Source organism: Cebus imitator, unplaced genomic scaffold (genome assembly GCF_001604975.1).
Source record: "Cebus imitator isolate Cc_AM_T3 unplaced genomic scaffold, Cebus_imitator-1.0 Scaffold32, whole genome shotgun sequence".
NCBI lineage: Eukaryota > Metazoa > Chordata > Mammalia > Primates > Cebidae > Cebus > Cebus imitator.
The window spans coordinates 4,434,032-4,452,005 of record NW_016107347.1 but is presented as its reverse complement, the minus strand read 5'-3'; the positions used below and the strand labels follow the sequence as shown (position 1 = coordinate 4,452,005).

The following is a 17,974-nucleotide window of genomic DNA, read 5'->3' as shown; positions in this document are numbered from 1 at the left end:
CTATTTCCTCACTGTTATCAAACGAGGTGTCATGGGAATGGATTAGCGAAGGGTCTTTCATCCTCATTTATTTACCCGATGCCACCATACACTGTTTTTTCAAAATGATCCACCACAGAATTGATTTCTTGGGACTGGCTAAGCCCGAGAGCTGATAGTTTGTGAGATCAGAGGTGGAAGTCAAAGAAAGACACAGGAATTCTTTCTGTGTCACAGAAAGGTGTTTTTCTGGGAGTATGTGTTATTTGTACACAGATATCCAGAGATTTTATGCAAGCCCTCACCAAACCTTCCATTGCCTCCTGAGAGCAGAGGATTTGCTTCCAGCAAAGGTCTCTAAGGCTTGCTCTAGACTCTGAAGTCCCTGAAAGTTCTTACTGGGAAAAGGCAAATGGCTGGGCCTCTAGTCCCAGGTCTGGCACTGACATCTGCTTGGGGATCTGGGCCTTGGCCTTGCTCCATGCCCAGTAGAGAAGAGCAGTGACCGAATCTCTGTGCACTTTCCCTGCTTCTCTGATGCAGGGTGCTGCAGTAGAGCACTCCATGAATGAGCAGCAGGAGTGCTCAACGTGCTTTAAAAAGTAAAGTTGTGTGGTTTTTTCATCAGTTTAATCTTGGTAATGATGAGAAACTTCCCTCGGGCTCCAGCCCTGCCCTGCCCTACCCTACTCTCCCTGCTGATGTCGGCAGCCAGGGCCCCCTTCTTAGCCAAGGCACAGATTTCTCCCTGAAAGAGAATGAGAATGTGAAGCCTCATCCCTTGCTCCCACCGGCCCTTGGGGTGGGGGAGTTTTGGGGTGGGCAATAGAAGAAGGCAAGAACCTCATTCCTTGGTAAGGGTTAAAAGTAGGGAAAGAGCCACCAACACTGGAATGCCTGCCCTGAGTGGGCCTAGTTCTCCATTTCGCTGGTGAGCCTGGGCTGCTGTCAGAAATGCAGTAGTGCCAGCAGCTTGTTGTAAATTCCTCTGAGGTACTCCTATACATCTGTCAGACGACTGTTCTCATGCCCCAGTGATCTTGGCTTCCTATTTTGGGTGCTTCCCCTCCCACCACCCCGCTTCAAGGATTCTCTTTTTCACCTGCATAAATGATGTTGGGGAAAGAGCGGGATAAGAGTTTGGCAACATGTGACATTATCCGCCTTCAACAAGAGGAACGCTCACTTTTTGTGTGAGTCAATTCCAGCCAGGCCAGTCTCAGCCCCCAGACGCGTCCTACTCCTCTGACCCTCTGGGAACACTGCCCGTCATGAATGGACATTTGGGTTGCTCAGGTTGACATATGACTTATTCTGTGATTCTGCAGAGGGAGAAAGTTTCAGACACTCAGGAGGAAACGGTGAACACAGGGTAAGGAGGGCTGGCAGGGGCCAGTGGCTGCTGCCCTTCTGCACTGCCTTGAGAAGGGGAAAGATTCCCCTCCAGCAGACTTAACTGACAGCTTCAAGAGTTTGAAGACCCTGGAGAGAAGTTACTGGTGGGGCCTCCACTGTCATTTCTACATTTGCAGAATGCAGCTGGCTGTGCATGGGTTGGAAAGGAGGGGACTGGCACTGGCGGCGGGTGTGCCCAGAGGATGGAGCCAGGACAATTAATCAAGTGCCTTTTCTACAGGATTTTCATTGGCCTCGGATGACAGATGGGGCAGAGGCACCCAGGAGAGCACTATTTTGGTTTCCAGCTGGGAACGTGCACTAAGTTTTCCTTAATGCCCACAGCACCCAAAAGGCTTTGCTGTAATACACTTTAATGCATGAAAACTCATAAATTATCCTTCGAACTGTTACAACTTCCAACCTGGAACAACTTGCAAAAACCAGCCTAGCAAGCAGGTTCTTTTTTAATCTCTCAAATCACAAGAGAAGAAAAAGTTCAAGCGCGAAACACCTTCCTTAAGAATCTCAGAGATTTTTTTTTTTTTTTTAAGAAGGAGGTTTGTAATTAGAGGGAACTAAGCTGTTTGTTTCTGCTGGCCCAAAGTTGGAGTTCCCTGACCCCTGAGTCCTCCCTCCCTCCCCTAGATCCTCCTCGCCTGAACCCAAGGTGCTGCCCGCCCCAACCTTCCACGCCAGCTTCTCCCACACCTGGCAGCAGACAGCTGGAGATGAAGCGTGTGGCCCAAGTGGCAGGGCTGAACCTTGGCGACCTCGGCCTGAGGTTGTCCAGCTCCGCTCGGTGGAGGGCTCTGGTATGCCGGACCGACCCCGGCCTTGGCTCGCAGGCTTCCTGTATTAACCTCCAGGCCCCTCAGCCTCGACTCCCAGCCCTTCCAGTTATGCGGAGGGAACTGCCCTAGGTCTAGCCGACCTGCCTGCTAGTTCTCCTACCTGGGGGCAGCGCAGCACTTTCCCGGACTCGGCGCTCACCTCGGCCCGCGCGCTCTGCGCTGCCCCCGCGGTGAAGGCCACCGCTCCTCCCGCCCCGCGCGCCTGCAGCCGGCGCATCCCTCTCCGCGCCCATTCGCTCTCCCTCTCTTGCGCGTTATCCACTTACAGCCCTGGAGCTGGACCCTGGCACGGCTGTGGGCTTCTGCAGGCGCCAGGGCTGCCCCCTGGACCGCAGGCCACTCCGGGACTAGGAACTCCACGACCAGAAAGAACGCTGTTCCCTCGGTCCGACTCGTCCTCCCGCGAGGGTCCCGCGCCCCCACACCCACTTGGGACATTTCTTAGGGCTGCTCTTCGGCCCTCGGGAGCCTCGATGGTTAACCAGAGAGCTCACCAGACCGGTATCCTTGCATACTTCCCCGAGAAGCCCAGTCACCCCGGCCCGCGCCCGCGCTGCGCCCCTCTCGGGATCGGCTCGGGGCAGCCTGACTCACCGCTGCGCTCCCCTCCGGCTCCCAGCGCTCTCTGCTGTGCCGGAGCGCCGAGCTGCTCTCACACAGGCTTCTTGAATTCTTAGCCCCTCCTCCCGGACTCTTGAGTCACACACACTCCAAATCCTGGCCCCCATCCCTCCCCTCCCACCCGCGGCCCCGCACCTGCTGTGGCTGAGCGGTGGTGCCCGGCTGGAGGGGGTCCTGGGGACTAGAGACCGATCGCTCCTGGAGGGTCAGCCAGACCCAGCCAGAGAAGGACTTCAAACCTCCAGAGGTCAAAGGGAAACCCACTGGGGCCTGAGGGGCCGTGCGCGCAAGGCTGAGAGGGGGATTTTCTGGGGCACCGGCGGGGGTCGTTGGGCCGACTGGCTTGGACTGGGCGGAGTTGCGCGCAGCTTCCTTCACCCCTCGCCCTGCCCTCACACGTTGCCCGTCGCCAGTGCCTCCCTGGTCTGCCCAGCGTCGCCCTCGGTGCCCCAGGCATCGGCTGCTCCCCGCGCGGTCTAAGGGAGCTTTTCTTCCGAGGTGCTTTTCTCACCCCGGGATAGCCGAGCACCCAGGGCAAGCTCTGCGATGGCCAGGTGCCCAAGCTCCTCTGACAAGGGAAGGCGGCGGCAGAACCAGCTAGAAGGCCCCCAGGCACCAGTGAGTCCAGCATGGGGGCAAGGGGCAGAGGACTTCAGGAGTCAGGTGCTAGACCCCGACCTTCACTTAAGGCCCTGGGTTCCAGGAGCTTCCGGAGTCCCTAGCCGCTCCGAAACTGTAGGCTGATTTGTGCGCAACTGTGTGCGGGGCTAATATTCTTTTCTGGGGCAAAGGTCCGCAGCTTTTGTCAGTTTTGCAGCGGGCCTGTGACCCCAGGCTGATATAGCCAGCTAACTTTCTGCCCAGACCCCGTGCTCCTCATTCCACACTCCAGGCCCCACACAAATTCCCCTTTATTCCCACTGCTCTACCTTAAGTGAAGTGAAATCTTCTTCCTGACCCTCTAAGATTTATTGAGCTCCCTGGATTCAGCCTGACAGGGTACCTTGCCTGACTTACCCCTGCCCCTCTGCCAGGGCTGTTCCCACCCCAGCCTAAAATTAGCAACGGAGAAATAGCCCTGAAATCAGATTTGTCAACAAACGTGCATCATTAATTGTAACATTCCAGGGGACTCATAGCTCTTTGGAAATTTCCAGCCCCACTTCCTCCTGTGTTGAGCTTGTCTGTGTCTTCACTTCTTCCTTTAGCAAAGGTAGGTTGGACCTCTACCCCGTGTGGATGCCACAAAGGAGAAGTGGGTGTGGCGAGAGCGACAGAGAGGGAAGGTGAGGCACAGATCTCTCTGTTGCTGGTGACACCAGCCAGTGCAACTCAGCAGGAGGACACCCCCAGGGAGCTGGGATTTAAGTCCGAGGGTGGTCCTTTACCCCCAGTGGATGGCACTTGAGTAAAATAAGGCTCTGAGTAGGCATTTCCGACTCCCTTGACTCAGATTAGTCTTGGGGTCTCACTTCTTTCTATTTTCACGTTCGCGTCCATAAGAAAGTTCATTCCATTTACACGTGCTCTGAGAAGGATGAAGCAGGCAAAAAGCCCTAGAATTGGAAGTCAGCCTTCACTTTGGTGTGACCTCGTTGTTTCCCAGCAAAGGCTTGTCCACTTCTGACTTGTTCAGATGCAGGCTGGTGTCTTTGGAGGTGAGGGCAAGAGGCCAGGGAACACTGTAAATGGCCCTTTCTACAAAAGTAGCATCACAGTCAGGGTGATCCATTAGGAAATTTATTATTGTCAATTAAACAAAAGAATTTCCAGACAACAGGATGAATTCATCCATCAATCATGTCATGTATAAACTTGTTTGGGAAGCACTAGCCCCAAGCCTTACATAATAGCTGCTCGACAATTTGGGTATGAAATTAAACTTTTAGAATAACAGAGAATTTGGTTGTTGAATGTAGAAGCTTTTGTATGTGTTCTTGTGGCATCACTCAGAAGGACAAAAGGATTTGGGGCACTCGTGGTTCTTTTTTATGTGGTATGTTAAGGGGGAAATTTTTAAACGACGTAAGCCGAGTATAAGCTTGCTTATATGCCTCATCCTCAACCCCTAAATTGTTGGTCATATTCTTTTGGCACATGTTTGTTTAAGAAGAGCTCTTTTCTGCCCCTAACTATCTGTCTCTGTCCCTGGACTTCAAGGATCTTGAGTAAATAAGAACACGTAAACAACAAACACACACACACAAAATCCAAAGGTTATTAATTGAGAGCCTACCATATGTCAAGCACTGTGAACTGGCAGTGGTACCTGTCCTCAGAGAGCTTATGTTCCAGTGGGGGTTTGATTATTAGGCCCTGCCATGTTTATCACCATTTCCCCAGGTCCTAGCATAGGACCTGGCATATAGTAGGTGCTCAGTTAATACTTATTGAATCCAACAACTGTCAGAGTCATTTGTGACAGGCAGACAACCCATTAACACTGGATTCGTTTCCAGCAGGTTCCAGATCAGCCTGCTTTTGGCACAGAGACCATAGCCAGGTGTCTTTTCCTCTGCCTCTTCTACTTTCAAGAAGGTTCAAACGGAAATGTCCTTCTCTTGGGTTATTGAGAGAAAGGCTTCAAGGCCTGAACCAGCTACATTCATAGGAATGAAAAACAGCTGAGGGGGCAGCGGCCAGAGGAATGGTGCAAACAAGCAGAGGATAAGAATGTTTTTCTGCACTAGATTTTCTCGAAAGAGCTTTTTATCCAGGGTATCAAAATAACCAGCAGCTGATGCATTTGCTGACTTGGAGGAGAGATTGTGGCGTGTACAGTAATTGTTGTTATTTCTGAGGATCTAGAAGCCTGCAGCCATTGAGTGCCTCATCAACAGCAACACTCAGCCTAGCACAAACCGCTGGCCTCGCTCTTGCTTCGTTCCAGGAGGTCAGGACACAGTGCATGTGCTATTTAAAACCCCAGCAGGCTCAGCAGAGATCTGCCAGCAAAGATGGCATCACTGGATCTGCTCATTCTTCATGTGAAACACAGAAATATTGTCTCAATTGCTGGAGGAAGTGACAGCTTCCGTTTAAATATTTTTTTTTCCCCTTCTTCCTTCTAATCAGAGTGAAGAAAACCTTCGGAAGATGAAATGTTTCATAATGCTTAGTGAGATTACGTGGTCACAGAATCACAGAAATGATCAACCCAGCCACCTTATTTATGGATAAGAAACAAGGGCTCAGGAAGGATGAAGGCTCAGCCAAGTGGCCAGTGTCGGGCTTTTTGACTTCTAAGGAAGCCTTCTTTTTGACTTTCTAAGCAAGCACTCTTTCCCTGAAAGAGGCTAGGAGAAGAACTGACTGACTCAGGTTGCAGGACAAAGCTGGTAAAGGAGCTGAAGTAGGCCAGGGTGCAGAGAGGGCTGGGGGCGCCCTCTTCCCTGCCTAGTCCTGTGGCCTGCTGCTGGTTGTCGCTGTCTCTCCCTGAGATCTCCAGTTCCTCCATCTCTATTAGTTCCCTCGCTTTTGCTTATGAACATTCACTTGCCTTTTCTCTCTTAAAGAAACTGCTGGCCCAACCTCTGGATTTCTCACTTCCATTCAGTACCAAATTCCTCAGCAAAGTGATCTATACCCACCATTTCCTTGGCCCCCCTAAACTTTCTGCAGTCTAGTTCCCATCTTCCTCTCCTTCCTTTCCTTTCCCCCTACTGAACTGATGATTTTTTTTCTTAAAGGTCATCAGTTGCAATAACACCACCAACACCAACCCAATCTCAGCAGCATTTATCTAGTGCTTGCCTTATTTCAAGCACCGAGCAAGGCACTTTTCCTAGCCTTATTAGTTGGTCTTATTCATTTGTGGATAAAAAAGGTGAAACTCTGAGAGGTAAGCCACTTCCCAGGTCTCATAGCTAGTCAAATGGCTGAGTAGGGAATTGAACCCAATCTCCTGCTGTTAAATGGCATGGCTCCTTCCCTTTTCAGCCAACCTCGGCTGACTTTACCAGTCCTAGTCTCTATCCCTGACCTCCTTTGTCAAATACTTCCCTTACGGGGCTTCTGTGACTGTACTAATCTGGCTTACTGGCCACCTCCCTGATCTTATCTGCCCTCTGCACTTATGGGCTTCCCACAGATCAGTTCTGTGGCTTTACTTTCTCCTCCACTCTTGTTCTTCCAGGTGTTTTTCTCCTAATGTTATAATTCCAAGCAAAGTTTCAACTCCAGCCTCTCCTTTAATCACCAACATTTTGAGTGTCTGTTATGTGCAAAGCACTACTTAGGTTCTTGTTTCAGCCAAGCTGCACAGGCCCTGGCAAGGACTGTGTTTCCGTCTCCCCTCTGACTCCCAGCCTCCTTATCCAAAGCCCTTGCTCTTAGCCAGGCAGCTGCCCCACCGATCCCATTCTTTAAAGGTCAGGAAATCCACTTGGCCCCAGGACGGTTCAGTCTCTTCCTGCAGGGGTCCTGCAGTCCAGGAACGTTGCCAGTTTGGGACTGGTAAGATTGAACCCATCTGTTCCACCTATCCTCTTAGGTGGTGTGTCCTTAAAGATTAACCCTCTTGGAACCGTAATAATCATAATTACTTTTCATTATGTGGAGTGAATATAGTGAACAATTTTCAAGCACCTGCTGTGGATTGACATATGAAAAAACAGCCTCTAAACACATAGAATTTTATTTTTAATTTTTTTTTTGTAATTTCAACTTTTATTTTAGATTCTAGGGGTACAAGTGCAGGCTTGTTACAGGGATATATTGCCTGATGCTGAGGTTTGGGATATGATCGACCTCGTCACCCAGGGACTGAGCATCGCCCCAACAGTGAGTTTGTCAACCCTCGCCTCACTTCCTTTCTCCTGCTCTGGTAGTCCCCAGGAGGCACATGGAATTTAAATTCTGTTAATCTGCTTCACCTGCTTAATAAATGTACATTATTTAATGTATATTAAACACCAGGCCCATAAAAAGACAGCTGTGATTTTGTCACCAAAATCACACAGGACAGGACAGGTGAGTAAGGCAGATGCAGAGACAAGCAGTGCTGACCACGTCAATGGTCCCCTTAGGTGCAAGGAGAGGCAGGCAAGCTCTCTGGGGATTGGACCCTCTCCTCTGCTCTCCTAATTCAAGCAACTGTGAGCCTCTACATTCTCAGACTGGTCTCACTCTGTTTCCACAAGAACTCTGTTGTTTTTACTGGTGCTGTCTTCAGAGGTCCCTGAGACTGCCTCACTCCTCTCCCACTGGGCAAACCCTCAGTGTCTCTCACGTGCCCACAGCCAGGGCAAGAGTGCCTCTATCCGGGTCCTCATCATACGGCCCTCTCTGGCTCTGGAGTTGGACATTCCTATTGGTGCCACCCCAGAGATACCTCTGGGGCAGGATTCCCCATTGATCAAGTTTGCCTGCATAGCATCACAGCTGCTCTTTCCTGTCACATAGTATCATGTTTCATGTTGATAATTAAGGTTTTGTGGTGCTGAGGGAGGCAAGAACCCCACACCTTCATTTGTGATGCTCCTATGAAGGAGTCTGGGATAGATGGGCTCGGCCACATCCTGGGTAGGTCTCTGTCCCCTCAATGATGACACTGAACTCACTGCATTTATTAACTTCCTATCCTGGGGCAGAATCTGTGTTACATGCAAAGAAACAAAGATCAAGAAGAAATGTTTCCTGCTGTATAGGAACCTACTATTCAATGGGGCACCAGACACATAAACTGAGAAGAAATCTGTAAGGGAGGATATGGAAGCTGGGGAGATGGGAAATTCAACCAACTTAGAGCTTTGCCTTTGTTGTCATTCCATTGCACTTAGCATAACTTCCATATTCTTTAAAGAGACTTAGGAGGAGGCTCTGTGTTATCTGGCTAATTCCGCCCCTTCATCCTCCTTTCTTGCTACTTTCTTTTCCTTGCTCTGGGCTCTGCAGTGGTGAATTTATTTCAGTTCATTTCACAGACAACACCAGCCCCACAGGTCCCATATGGTGTTTCCAGTGCTGCAAAACTTTTGGCCCCCATCCCCACGCCTTTACCTGTCCCATTCCTCTTCCTTTGAAACTCAGCTCTGAAAATCTTCAATGACATTTCTTGTCAGGTGCTTTCCCTGATCCCTCAAGTCAAGACTGAGTGAGCACCCTTTCTAGGTGCTTCTGCAGCACTTCGTATTGCACAAAACACATGCCCAGTAAATCATTTAAAATGACATATTATCTGACCTAAGCTTTGAAGCATGAGTAAGAGCCAGGAGAAGAATGCTGGGAAGGGCATCATTTGAGACAGAGGGAACACCTTGCACTAAGATGTGCAAGTGTGAGACAGCAGGTTGCTTGTGGGAAACTGCAGCTGGTTCAGAACTGGTGGGGCGTGACGTGGTAGGAGATGCTGCTGGAGCAGTCACTGGGAAGGTCGAGGAAGGCATGGATTATGAAGGGTAAACCAAATGCAGGGAGACCACCTGGGGCTGGTAGTCGTAGTCAGGGTGAACAGTGATGGCAGCAGCCTGATCCAGGCACTGGGAGCTAAGCATGCAGAGGAGATATTCCAACAAAACTTGGGGTGTAAGTTCATCAGGAAGAGGAGGATGGCTGGATGCAGGGGTAGGGAGAGAAAGGGGTCTCCTGGGTGCCTTCTGGATTCCTGATTTGCCTGACCAGATAATGATGTTGCTGGCTATGGAGATGGGGCCTCCAGAAGTGGGGCCTGTGTGGTGGGCTGGGAAGCTGGGATCTTCAATTCAGGATTTTGCTGGGCCTTTGGAATACTCAAGGGCATATGTGCAACATACGGAGTGTGGAGTTCGGGAATGATGTTGAAGCTAGCTGTTTCTGTACACTGCATACAAACTGAAGGCAACTGATGGCATCATCTCAGAGCCTTCACTGAACTTACCTCCCCATCCAGCCACACTCTGTGTGGCTGTCCACACTTCTGTGTGAGCTTGTCCACCATGTTGGCACCATGCCAACTATGGGGCATCTCCCGGAGGCCAGAGCCCAGGGAAACAGATCATTCACTCCAGTGTTCCCTGGTTCCCTCCTACCTGTTTATTTTTATAAAACTCACTCTCTACCTTGAGGTGCAGGCCAAGGTGTGAGAGTAATTGGGGACCCTGGCGGATAACCACCTTGCTTTTCCCACTTCCTCCTTTCTCTTCTCCTCTCTGGGCTGAATAAGAGTGTTTTTTCCTTCTCTTTCCAACCAGAATTCCTCTTACGTCACATCCTGAGCTCCCTCTACCATAATAGCTTATAGTAAAACTATGATTAAGCTCTCCAAGCCTGGCTCTGGATTTTCTGTGAGAGCTTAAGAAATGCAGAATCCCTCTCCCTTTTTTTCACAAGAATAACTGATTTTCAAAACCACTGTTTTGCTATGAAATATATTCCTAAAGATGTTTATGGACATTTTTCCTTTGCATTCCAGCTGCATGAGGTGGAATACCTCTGGGGCAGGATTCCCCACTGATCAAGTTTGCCTGCATAGCATCACAGCTGCTCTTTCCTGTCACATGGTGTCATGTATCATGTTGACAGTTAAGGTTTTGTGGTGCTGAGGCAGGCAAGATCCACACACCTTCATTTGTGATGCTCCTATGAAGGAGTCTGGGATAGATGGGCTCGGCCACATCCTGGGTGAGTCTCTGTCCCCTCAATGGTGACACTGAGCTCACCGCATTTATTAAAATCCTATCCCGGGGCAGAATCTGTGTTAGGTACACCTTATCGACTGTATTGACTTCCAAGGATTATGCTCTGTCTCATCTCTGGGACTTTGCAACATGCTGCTTCCTCTTCCTGGGACACTTTCTCTGCTCTGTGTTTTCTTCACTAAGCCAACTCCACCTCATCTCTGAAACCTCAGTGCAAATGTAAGCTTCTTTTTTTCTTTCTTTTTTTTTTTTTTTTAAACCTCAGTGCAAATGTAAGCTTCTTTTTTTCTTTCTTTTTTTTTTTTTTTTGAGACGGAGTTTTGCTCTGTCACCAGGCTGGAGTGCAGAGGCGCCATCTCGGCTCTCTGCAACCTCCGCCTCCTGGGTTCAAGCGATTCTTCTGCCTCAGCCTCCCGAGTAGCTGGGCCACAGGTGCATGCCTCCGTGCCCGGCTAATTTTTGTACTTTTAGTAGAGACGGTGTTTCACCATGTTGGCCAGGATGGTCTCGATCTCTTGACCTCGTGATCCGCCCACCTCGGCCTCCCAAAGTGCTGGGATTACAAGTTTGAGCCACCGCGCCGGCTGCAAATGTAAGTTTCTTGCTGCCCAAGTCTGGGTTGCCAAGTTAAGAGTACCCTATGAAAACCACATGCCTCTGGCAGAATCGGGGGGTGATCACACAACTGGGAAATGTGACAGAGAATACCGATGCATTCCTTATTACATTTGTACAATAGATCATCTGCTATCCCCACTAAACTATAAAATTTTCAGGAACTTTAAACTAGTACCCATCATAATACCTGGAGTATAATAGGTCTTCAACAAATGCATTTTATAATTAAGCTCAGAGGGTTTGAATAATCAGCTTGAACAAAACTAGCAAATAGCTAACTTAGTCTGCTGGCCTGTGATACAGATGGGACATTTGTCCCTCCAAATTTCATGTTAAAATTTGATCCTCAATGTTGGAGGTGGGGCTTGGTGGGAGGTGTTTGAGTTGTGGGAACAGAGTCCTCATGACTGGCCCTGCAGTGTCTTCGTGGTAATGAGTGACATTTCACTATTAGTTTCCATGAGCTCTGGTTGTTTGAAAAGATCTGGGGCCACCCTCCCCTCTCTCTTCCATCTCTCCTGTCCCACGTGATGCCAGCCCTATTTCACCTGCCTCCATGAATGGAAGCTTCCTGAGGTCCTCCCCAGAAGCAAATGCTGGTGCCGTACTCCCTGCACAGTTTGCATGAGCCGAATAAATGAATTTTCTTTTTAAAGTACCCAGCCTTGGATATTCCTTTATAGCAACATGAATGGTCTAAGACAGTCTGCAAAGCCCATGCCCTCAGTACTACACCTTACAGACCAATCCTTGGGAAAATGCTTAAAGAACCAAACCATGTTTTGTCAGCTTGGTAGAAGCCAAAAAGACTCTGTGTCAGTCAGGTGTGTCGGCTGATTTAACTCCACCATGACCTTTGGCTCTTCCCCTTCAGGCCTGCTCGGTCCAGAGCAGTATTACTGTTATGTAAGCAGCGGTTTTGGACCAGTAGGGAGTTCCTGGGACCCCTCTCGGATACTGGAGGTGTGCCTCCTCAGTGTGGTATTGCAGGCAGTGCTGCTGCAGAGCCGACGGGAAACACGCATCACCCCTTATTTTTTCCCAAGCATCTGGCAGCCTCTCTTTCTTTAACCTTGTGACAATCACTCCAGTGACAAAAGGCTTGCTTCAAGCTGGACTTCTGCCAAATTCTGAGTCTGGCAAAAATTGCCTTGCTCTAGGAGACCTTAGGTCATGTTCAGGTCTCAATCCTCTCTCAGTAAATGGCCTAGGATACTTGCTGGCCTTGAGGTGAAACCACTGGAGTCTACTGGTTCTTGCAGGAGTATTTGCCTCTCAGTGGGCAGCAGAGCTAACTCGAAAGATGGAGGAGATCGTCTGTCAATGGAGTGAAGGAGATTTCTGAGAGAACACAAAGTCAATGGGCAGGCACTGAAGTCATTTTGGAGAGGTTTTAAGGTTGTGCCCAGACAGACTGTATTGACTTCCATGGATTATGCTCTGTCTCATCTCTGGGCCTTTGCAGTCTGCATCTTCCTCTTCCTGGGACATTTTCTCTGCTCTGTGTTTCCTTCACTAAGCAGATCCCAGCTCATCTCTGAGGCCTCAGGACTGCCCAAGTCTGGGTTAGGTGTCCTCCTCCGTGACCCCATCATTCCCCCTGTCTGTGGTCTACACACTGTATTATAAGGGCCTATCTGCTTGTTTGTTGACCTTCTCCCCCCGACTTCCTTTACAAGCTTCTCTCTGGGGTGGCAGGGACCATGGCATCCCCAGCACCTAACACCATAACTGCACACAGTAGGTATTCCATTCCTAATTGTTGCCTGATGATATGTTTACATGCACACTCTTAGATTCTTTATTTGCCTTTCTGTAGCTAATCATACTTTCCTAGGACATACCTTTCCCCAAGGGAAGCAAAACAAAAATGAAACAAACAAAAAAAAAAGCTTAGGCTTTAGAACCAGAAGACTTGAGTTCCTAATTCCAGCCCCTTCACTCACTGGGTCCCAGGCCTGTAAATGAAAATGATGCCTGTCCATAAGGTACAATGAGAGGATCTGCGCAGGGCGTACACAGCACAGACTTGGGTGCGTCTCCTCTTCCGTCACAGCTCCAGCACACATGCTCTGTGCATACAGCACCCCAGCACACACACACAGGCACACGTGCCTTTTATTAGGCTGAACCTGATGGGATTATAGTGGTATTTGGGCAGACTAAGGGACACTGGAGTGATTGTCACAAGGTTAAAGAAAGAGAGGCTGCCAGATGCTTGGGAAAAACAGAAGGCGACGATTCAGACCAGAACTCCTTCTTCAGGCTCCCAGCTCCTCTGGGCTGTGGGAAGTCCTCAGGCTGTCTTTCTCCCTCATTTTTTGAGCCTGCAGAGCCCTTTTTTTTTAGGTTAGAGATTCATTTATCTGGATTCTAATTTTAAAAGTTCCCCGTGTGCAGAGATGACTTTGATCTTTAGCAGGAGTTTATTTCTTCTTATTAGCATCACATTATACGATCTCTGACAGATTAATCACAGCTATTGTTGTACTGTTTATTCTACACACTGTATAATTTTACTTTCAAAATGTTATTTTAATTAAAAAGGAAGTGCATAAGGGGAAGGCATTTTCCTGACAGACAGGCTTCCTGGGCCCCTCAGAGCAAGCCTATGTGCTGCCTACAATAGCAGTGTCTCCAGCAAGGAGCGCGTGTCGCGTGTCCCAGACAGCAAGTGAGACCCAGGGTTTCCTGTCGTCGTAGGAGGACTGTGAATAACTTGGTTGAAGCTGAATTACATATTTCGCTAAAAATTTTTCTTCATTGTCTTTTTAAAAAAGCATGTAGCTGTTTTTTTTAAAAAAAAAATGTAGCTTAAAGAATATAGCTGGAGTTTGATAGAAGACTTTAAAGGGACACAGGTTGGGCCTGTGAGGTTTTTTTATCCTACATGTGAGTCCAGCCAGCCGCAGCTACTTCCTACCTTTGTGACCTTAGGCAAGTTACTTAGCCTCTCTGAGCACCAGATTCTGCAGAGGCAGAAGAACCCTGCTAAGAATGTGGAGGGATGGAGAGGTTTAACCATGACAGTGCAGGTAAGGCACTTGGGAATGTTTCTTGGCATCTGGTGAGTGCTCAGTCTGGGGGTCCTTTGATTCCACAGACACATTTCCTTCTGCCCGGACCAAACTAGGGGCAACAAGGGGGAGAAGCAGACTTCGCCAACTTGACAGTTTTGCAGAAGGCCCACCCTGGTTTGGAAAGAGTAACCACTTTGAAACCACAGAATCTAGAAACACATTTCAACCTTACCATTTACCCTCAAGTTCTGGACCCAGAGCCAGAAACCAAGCTGTTTGGAGCAACAAGTTCATTTTTTTAAAAAAGAAAAGCATTTTGTGGTGAGGGAAAAAATGCTTGCACAAGAGGCCCGAGGAGAAAAGCTCTTATGTGTGACGTAGTTCCACTGGACAGAGATGAAATAAATGGCTACTTTGCCACCAAGGCCACAGGATGGGGCAAAGACTTGTTTTAAACTCTGCATCTGATGTGTACTTTGGTGCAGATACATCCCAATTCAGTTATGTGGAATCGATGCTAATATCACACTGTCAGATCTGGCCGACCTGATTAAGATGACAAGGAGGCCTCCTCAGTCTCTCTTGGAAAAAAAAGTCTATGTTATGGCAGAGGAGCTGCTGGAGGTGAAGAATTCCTATGTTGGAAACAGAACCTAGAAACCGTAGACCCCTGACAAAAAGCTACAAAAATGGAAAAAGAAAAAAAATAATAATCTAAAGCATCTATAGGATAAAACCACAATTCCCACTTGGAATCCTGTATTAGGTCCCATCAGAATACAGTTCAAAGGATAACCACAGTACCTTTGCTGTGTTGGAATTCTGTCATTTCAAATACTCAGCCCTTTGGCATCAGGTATTCAGCCTTCCTTTTTTGTCTCTGCAATAGCAGAACTGAACTGAGTATAATACTTGGAAGAATTTGTCTTGAAAAACAGTCATTAAATTGAATTGAGTAAAATTCTTCCAAGAAATGGGCCATTGTTTGGGATCATTTGCTGTAGAGAAATATTTGTTGTGATGGGACTTAAACCATGTGCTTTAATAACAGCTGGGATCTGTTAGGGTGGAATAAAGGTATATATGGAGGTAAAAACTAAAGAAAGCACATGTGGCATTGTCATTAGTTGAATTTAGAGCGCAGTTAATATGTGAAACCGGTCGCATGTCCAGGAACAGCACACAATGTCACACTGTTCCAGCTGTGGCTTTAGTGATCTTTCCATCACACTCCTTGCACATATGCCGGGAAAGACAAAATTGGTTTGCGTTGGAAGACAGGGAGGTTTACCATGCACATCAAGTGCCGTATCTGCAGATCTCTCCATAGAGAAAGGAGGCACAGAGCATGTCTTTTTATGGGGACATTTCTTTTCCAATGAAAACAAATTCATTGGAAACACCCTGTCTTAGTTAACATTTTTATAGGCTCTGATATACTTTTTGGCACTTTATGTAATGCAGATATTCGTTTAAACTTCGGAAGGAAAAGTTAACACAATTTCTAATACTAGGGCATGGTAAACATTACAAGCTGTCCCTCCAGCTGCCAATGGCTCTGAGGGGTGTTATTTGGCCTCTAACACTGTGACTCTCTTTTGTAGCATTTTCCTCTTCAGGTTATTCTTTGCCTTCTTCTTTAGAAGAGGAGATTCAGGTCTAAACTCCTTGCTGCCTCTCACCACTCTGTCACCCCTGGGAAATCTCCAATCGCTAACTATAAAAAGGTGGTTTGGCTTTCCTAGACCTCAGAGCAGGTCTACAACAATAGTCACTAAAAATGGGCATTGTCCAAGGTTTGCAAAAAGCCAGAGAAGGGTTCCAATGTTAATGGTTTCAAATAGCTGTTTTAAAAGGTACAACTAATAATAAAAATCTAGTAAAAATTATAGTCGGGCATTTTGCAAATTTAAAGTATGACATAGAAGTGCACACTACAATAAATCTAATTGGCATGCTAGGATACCGTGTGCTAGGATACCAAGAGGTGTGTTGGCACTCTGTTTTTAGCTGTGCCCGACCCATGGGGGGCAGCTCAAAGAATGCTTTGCAAGAAGAATGGCACAAAGCTGGCAGGGCAAGAAGACACCAAACAAGACAAAGTGAAGAAGGGGCCTGAATGTGCTCTGTGCTTTGTAGGTGTCACACACACACACACACACACACACACACACACACACACACAGAGGAGGATGTATTTTGGTTTTATTTTTTTAACTTCTTTTAGTACTTTTTCTTTTCGGGCTTGGTCTTTGGATCAGGACCAGTGAAGTCAAGGTTAGCGCGATGGAAGTAATTGCAGCCTTAAGGGAAGATATTTGCTATCTTCCCTTAAAACAGTGAAGGAGGTAACATGCCTTTTAAATGTCTCTCCTCTCTTCCCTGCATCCTCTCCAAGGCTTATGCACACTTAGAAGCGTCCCCTGTCCAGGCTGGACATAGGGCAGGAGGGAAAGCCCTGCACTAGCAGTCAGGAATCTTTGGATATTAACTTGACTCATTTTCTACAAGGTCCTGGGCAAGATCATTTGCCTCCTTGGACCTCAGTTTCTTCAGATGAAATGAGAGGCTTGGACTATATGATTGCAAGGGTTTCTTTGAATTGAAAGTTGCCGAAATAAACGGATTCACGTAAGGCAACCTCAATTGTAAGTCTTTCCATGTTGAAATAAACTGCCTGTAAAAAGAGCAATGCTTTTCTGAGAGGAATGACTCCTTTGCTCGCCGAATAAGGAACAGGGTTTGGGTGTTTTTTTTTTTTTTTTATAAGGTGTGTGTGTAGCAGGTGGTTTGGGGACTTGAGAGCATTTTTATCCCTCTAAACTGTCCACACTAACAATTTCGAGGTTATCTTTGACTTCTTTTCCATCTAATACCTGATTCATTGGTTCCACTAGAATATCTACAATAGGATTACATCCCATGTTACAATGATCCAATAGACCATCATCTTCATCTCTCTCCTGGATTACAGAATACTCTCTCAGCTACTCTCCCTGCATCCAACTTTGTCTACTTCCAGTCTGTTCTGAACACCAGCTCCAGCTGGATTTATCCTGCTAAAGCTTCTCTTCCCCAAACCCTCCCTTGGTCTCTGCATCAGTCAGTTTGAGCTAGATTACGCTGAGGAGACAAGCAACATCAACGTCTCAGTGACTTAGCCCTACAAGGTTTATTTCTCGTTCAAAGCACACATGCCATGAAGTATAGCAGAAGGGCTGTGTTCATCACCGTCCTCCAGGAACTGGGCCTGAAGGAGACTCCTGAAGTCACTGAAAGCAGCGACACGGACAGTGCAGTTCACACCATGGTTCTTAAAGCTCCTGCCTGAAAGTGACCACATCTCTTCCGATCTTGTTTTGATGGCTGAGTAGGTCGTATGGCCAAATATAGCTTCAAAGGGACAAAAAAGGTCAATCCTACCGTGTGGCCAGAGTGGAGGAATGGAAATGTTTGGCCAAAAGCACAATGGCAACCACAGTTTCCCATCTTATTCAGAGGATAGCCCCTCATCCTCCTCAGGGTCCTCCAGGGCCCTGCGTGGTGTGCCACCCACCCCCACCCCACCAATTACCTGTCTGATCCCACCTCATTCTACCTTCCCTCTCCCTCCACTTCCGCACAAGGCATGCTGACCTCGGGGCCTTTGCACTCACTATTCATTCTAGAATATCCTCCCCAGGACACTTGCAATGCTCTTCCCTAAGCACTCTAGAGTACTCTTTCCCAAGACGTTTCCTCAAGACGTCCCTCACTTCCTTCAAGTCTTTGTTCAAGTGCACCCTTCATATTGAGGATTTCCCTGGCCACTGCAATTAAAAATACAAACTCCACTCTTCCCACCACACCCCAGCACTCCTCAACCTGCTTC

The 17,974-nt window shown here is 47.9% G+C and overlaps 1 protein-coding gene across 2 annotated transcripts in view; it reads right to left on the bottom strand.

Annotated features, from left to right (window-relative positions):
- Positions 1-2,879, bottom strand: part of NGF (nerve growth factor) — a 51,516-nt gene extending 48,637 nt beyond the window's left edge. The window contains exon 1 of one of the 2 annotated variants that reach the window (XM_017524209.2): positions 2,823-2,879. The gene's annotated coding sequence lies outside the window, so the exon portion shown is untranslated. The remainder of the gene's footprint in view (positions 1-2,822) is intronic. The other variant, XM_037737002.1, reaches the window with a different exon arrangement.
- Between the last annotated feature and the right edge of the window lie 15,095 nt (positions 2,880-17,974).